This window comes from Episyrphus balteatus, chromosome 1, assembly GCF_945859705.1.
Source record: "Episyrphus balteatus chromosome 1, idEpiBalt1.1, whole genome shotgun sequence".
NCBI lineage: Eukaryota > Metazoa > Arthropoda > Insecta > Diptera > Syrphidae > Episyrphus > Episyrphus balteatus.
Genome location: NC_079134.1, coordinates 148,053,171 through 148,059,170, shown reverse-complemented (window position 1 = coordinate 148,059,170; position 6,000 = coordinate 148,053,171). Strand labels below are relative to the sequence as shown.

Here is a 6,000-nt window from a genome sequence, read left to right as displayed (position 1 = left end):
ATTTGGTTGAGTTGTGCTGGCTATGTTGTCTATTTAGGTAAGAACTTGAAGCTTATTTTATATATAAAAATACTGCACAGGCAGCTTAGAAATACAGCAGTCATGTATATTGACGAATAATTAAATTTTGTGTTGATGTTAACACTTAAGAAGGACAGCTTAAAAAAAACGGTCGATGAAGCGGTCATTGAGAAAAAATAAGGTACCTCTATTGCTAGTTTGAACATAGCCTTCAAAATTAATTCTTCGTTAGTAGAGTCCTAAGAGAAAAAATAAGGTGGCTTGGGGTTAAACAAAAAAAAAAAAAAAAATACCCTATATTAACAGTAATATCATTTGTTCTTTAAAATTGACAGTTAAAGAACTGATTTAATTGAAATATCGTTGAAAGATCTTCCTTTTAATTCTACATAACAAAAAACATAAAATTAAATTTTCTGCATCAATACTTGGAAGTGTAGGGGTCTTCACCTGCTTTTTATGCATACTACTACTATTTTTATCCAACCACAAGTTTAGTCTTCAAGAGTTAATTAATTATTATAGTTAATTAAAACATCGCGAAATACAAAGAATAAAAGTTTCTACATGAAAGGTTGTTCTTTTAAATGTAGGGCCCATTTAGCCGCTTAGACAGGTGACCGTGACATGAGGTCCTTTTCACTTGTGCACCACCTAAGACGTAGTTTTCCTCCATTGGACCGTCCCTCTGGGTTGGAGTCGAAAATATTCCGAGCCGGAGCACAGTTTGATGTAACAAAAACTCACGAAGAACAATCCAAGGTAAACAAAAATTTGTTTTAATGCATTTGTTGTCCATTATAAATGAAAAAAAAAAAAATATGTATTGAAAATAAAAAATTTTTGCATACAAAAATATTTATTGCAAAAAAATTGCGTTAAAAAATTTTTTATTGTAACTGAAAATATTTGCATAAAAAAAATATTTATTGCAAGTAAAAAAAATTTCCATTAAAAAAATGTTACCTATTGTAACTGATAAATATTTGCATTGAAAATAAAATTTTTATTGCAAATAAAAATATTTTGCATATAAAAAAATGTATTGCAAATAAAGAAGTTTCTGCATTGAACAAAAAAAAATTCAATGCAAAACGTGTGCATTAAATACATATGTTTTTGAAATATTCGTCGACTCTCCAAAATTGTAAGAAATTCGTAGAGTATTTAAAAAAAAAAAAATATTTAGTGCACACATTTTGCATTGCATTTTTTTTTTTTCAATGCAGAAACTTTTTTATTTGCAATACATTTTTTTTATATGCAAAATATTTTTATTTAGAATAAAAATTTTATTTTCAGTTGCAATAACATTTTTTTTAATACAAATTTTTTTTACTTCGTAAATCGTCATCAGTAAATCCGTCCGTATCCGAGGCCTTTCAGCGTCCCATCACATCCTCCTACTCTGGGCTAAGATTCAACTAGAAGTGTCTAAGTGGAAACACTTCTCCACCCTCTCTGGATTGCTGCCCCCGAAAATTTCTTAATATGGGGTTTTACCCAAACTTAGGTTGAGGTATCATTCACCCGATGTTTACCACAGGGAGGTGAGTGTAGAAGTTAGGTAGCTTGTGTCCACTTAAATGCACAAAATCTTTTCCTTGTGAACAAAGGTTGAATTATATTACTAAAATCGAAAAACATTTTTCTGCTTTTTTTTCAAAATCATAAATGGAAAAACAAACCTACTTTTTTTCTGACATTTTTTCCAATTTTTTTTCAGGCTTATTATTTGCAAAAAAAGAAATTTTTTGCAAAAAAAATCCAATTTTTTGAAAGATTTTCAGGAAAATTGCACTTTTTTCTTAAAAAAAAAGCCAGAATTTTGGATGATGTATTTTCGTTTTTTTTTTTTTTTTTTAAATTTAGCATAGTTTCCGACAGCTTTCCAATTAAATGTAAAAAGGGTGTTTTAAATTAAATATTTTGAAATGTTTTTTTTTTTTCTATAGAACTAATTTTATTTTTTTCTATACTTTTCTGTTTCGGCCAAGGTATTTTATTTGTGTAGAGAGGTGTTAAGACTTTACACAAAAGGATCATATATTTGAAAAAAAAAAAAAATCATGTGTGCAATTCACACGTGATAGAAGTGCAACCTTAAAAAATCATTTTTCTTGCAAAAAAAAATCGAATAAATCTACCTTTTTTTAATTCTAATATCATTTTTTATTGCAAACCTATAATCAATTTTATATCATCTGAAAGCTTATTGTTTCAGTTCAAAATGTTTATATCGACCATGTCTATAGAACATCTACAAAAAGAGCTAGAATTTTTTAAACTCATTCATCAAAAAAGCCAAAAAAAAATCAATCTTTTTTCTCTTCTAACACCATTAAATATATTTTTTTAAATGACAACCTGTGATACATTTTATATCATCTGAAAGCTTATTTCACCTTTTATGTGAAATCATATTTCTACCATGCCCAAAAAAAAATTTAAGAATTTTCTAAAGTCAACTATGTCAAAATTTCAAACTGAGATTGGTCATCGGCAACAGATCTCCACAGGTGTTTTTAGGTATTTTTCAAGTTTTTCAGTTTAAGATTGTGTAACTTTTAGAGCACTTACCGTTATGTGTGATATATCAATATGAAAGGTAATATTATTAGCATGCGTATTAAAGCCAAGTAATATGTTTAAGTGCTCTTGATCAAAATATATATAACGTGTTTAGAAAAAAAACATCTTTTTACCTTTATCTCAGGATACTGAATATGAAATTAATTGAAATTTTGCACAATTATAGTTTATTTAAATATCTATCTACAGTATTAATTTCATTCATATATCTATTTAAACAAAAAAGTTATTATCAATTGATTTTTTGTGTCGTGATACTAAAGAAGTCTTCACTTCAAAAATGAAAAAAATATTTGTCAAAAATCATCCAAGAACTTAAAACGCAAGTGCAATTCTGAGCAACATTAGAACATTTTTCTATCCATGCATAAATCCTCTCATTTCCGTTTTCATAAAAATAATAATATTTTTATAAGAAAATCTTAAAAATAGAGTTAAAAACAAAAATTAAAAGCACAATTCCAGCCCACATTATGTTCTTTTTTTACTTTTCTTCCTTAATCAATTATGAAAAACATTCAAACTTAATTTCATTCAAGCATGCAAATTTTATTCAAATATACATAAGTGTAATTGCACAAAAATAAAATAAAAAAATAAAAAACAAAAAAAAAGTCCATCACGGTTATAAAATCGTGTGTTATTTTCTTCCACAATTTTGCTGCCCACGACCATCCAACACAACGATAGAAACGGATATCCTGTGCACTCTAGCACACTTAATTTTTACTCGTACCTACTATTTTTTTTTTTTTCAAAATTATTATTCATTCATCGGATCTACATTTTTACCTTAGTTTCATGTCCCATTACTACAAGTGCTCTAGCTGACCTCATTTCCGTTGATCTAAATGTCATTCAAAAACAAATATAAAAAAAAAAACATCCTGAAAGAATACCATTCCAATTAAAAATAAATATTCCTCCAACCCAAACCAACGACAACCGACAACGACGACAACATTTCATCTAAAAACTACTTCTGCACTTAACATCTGACATTTCTTCTTCTTCTTCTTCTTCTTTTCGCGCCCAACCTAAACTAAACAACCCCACCAACTATAACTCCCCTAAGAATATATACTTCGTCCACCTTCCCTTTCCAAAAACAAAATAAAACACCCACTCAGACCTTCCCCAAGATGATGTATATTTACTTTAACCCGTCGTAGTAACGTGCAGTGTGCAAGCAACACACACACACATTCTCTAGCCACACTGTCGTGCTGCACTCGCCACTGCACACACAAATTAACCTCGTAAACATGTTGCCAATTGCATATCCACAACCCCATCAATATCATAAAACTGGGGGTGGATAATATTTGTTTCTGAAACATTTAACATTTACTGCTCAATGTTTATACACATTTTCAAAAATGTTGCAGATACACAAAAGAACAAAACAAAAAGACACTTTGTTGATGAAAATGCACTTTCTTACTCTGCATGTTGCTTATATTAATATAATTCTCCTCAGTGTGTAAAAATGTATCTGGGGCTCATGGATGGAGCAGTCGCCAGCAATAATGCCAGAGTGGTGTGCCTGTGCTGCTGAAAAAGTATCGTGCCGCCGCCGCCGAATGAAATTTATTCGTCTGTCCGTCGTCGAGTTTGGATTCAGTTCGTTTTCGATCATCAAATGTAGTGAACGCAATTGGCTCCTCTTAAAATAATATTTATTTTTTTTTTATTTTTCAAAAAAATAAAAAAATAAAAGAATATAAAACGATTTTTTAAGTGTGGCGCAAAAATATAATAAATATTTTAAACACTAAAAATAAATAAACTAATTTATTATTATTATTTTGTATCTATTGCATTTAAACAAAACAAAAAAACTAAAAAAAGATACTTCTTTGATGTTTTTGTATTTGTTTTTTTTTTTTGTAAATTTGTGTATTTTCTCAATTATTTGTCGTTCGTTTTGAAGTTTTTTTTTTTTTGAGAATATGACAGAGGAAATTCAAGTGTCTGCATAAATTTTCGGACGACGAATTTTTTTTTGCAAGTGCGGTTTTTTTTTTGGTAGTCGTGCGCTCGGTGCACTTCCATTGCACCTGCATTTTTACGGTACAAGAACGCGTGAAATTTCGTTTTTTTTTTGTTTTTATTTTTTTTTTTTTTTTTTCTTCGAAACGTGAATCAGAAAATTTAATGCATTTTTGCTAAAAAAAAAAAACAATAAAAAAAAGATATACTCGAACGATCTTTGAGATACTTTTGACGATCTTTCTCTCTCTGAAGTAAAAATTTGAAGTTTTTTCTTACTCATTTGGTGCATCTAAATTATTGCACCGATCAAAAAAAAAAACAGATAAAAAAAAATTTTTTTTTTGTTCGATATTTTAGATACCTACTCAGATACATTTTTATCGATAAAATTCTGCCGAGAGAGTATCTTGTGTCCGTCGTTATAACGTCCATTCATCATTTTTTCATCGTTTTCGTTTGTCGTTGTTGTATCGTTTGCTTGGTCGAGTGATGATGTGTAGTATGCGTGTGGAGAAACGCACTTCATAATAAAGTTGAACTTGCCGGTGTGGTGTTTTCAGACAGCATAGTGACGATTACGTGCAGTTTTTTTTTTTTTTGTTTAAAGAAGAAAAAAAAGGCACGCACTTTCTTGTGACGTTTTGGCGGCAATAATACAAGTGAACTCAAGAAGTTGAGGGGAAAAAGTATCTATAGAAAAAAATTGATGATGTTTTTATTCAAATTTTGAGTAAAAAAAATAAATAAAAAGTAACAATTTTAAGTCAAATTGTACAAATTTTTTTTGTCTGCAAACAAAAAAAGTATACAAAAAGTGAAACAAACAGAGTCGGGATCGTGGTTTGATTTTTTTTTTGTCGTCTTTAGTTCGGGATCGGGATTCAAAAAAAAAAAAAAAAAAAAAATATTTCACGTTGATTGATTTGTAAATCGTGCTGCACATTTTTAAATGGTTACGAGTTTTTGGAAATTTATTTGCATGGCTTATGTTATTTTGCTGCAATTCGACAGCTTAAAAGGTAAATAATACAAAAAAAAATTATTTTATATAGGTATTTTATTATTATGTTGCCGATTCTCTTTAAGACTGAATTTTTTTTATTTATTATTAAGTTAAGTTGCCAAAAAGAAAAAAAAAAAAGAATGAAAAATCGTGATTTAGATGAATAATTATTATTAAAGTTGATGTTCGCATGTCGTCTGCCTGGAAGACACGATGTAGATCAAAAACCAATTTTATAGAAGAAGAGTGATCTTCTTTTTTTTTAATTTTATGTTTTTGAAATGAAGAGTGGATAGGATAGTAATTTATTTGAAATGGTTTATGGGAAAATAATCCAAGACTAGCAGTGATATATTGCTGGTTTGTTTGGTTTCGAAATAAGATAGATT

General features: G+C 28.9%; 1 protein-coding gene across 1 annotated transcript in view; it reads left to right on the top strand.

Annotated features, from left to right (window-relative positions):
* Positions 1 to 4,965: 4,965 nt before the first annotated feature.
* The window catches only part of LOC129906797 (uncharacterized), a 135,211-nt gene continuing 134,176 nt past the window's right edge, over positions 4,966 to 6,000 (top strand). The window contains 1 exon segment of the mRNA XM_055982722.1: positions 4,966 to 5,627. The gene's annotated coding sequence lies outside the window, so the exon portion shown is untranslated.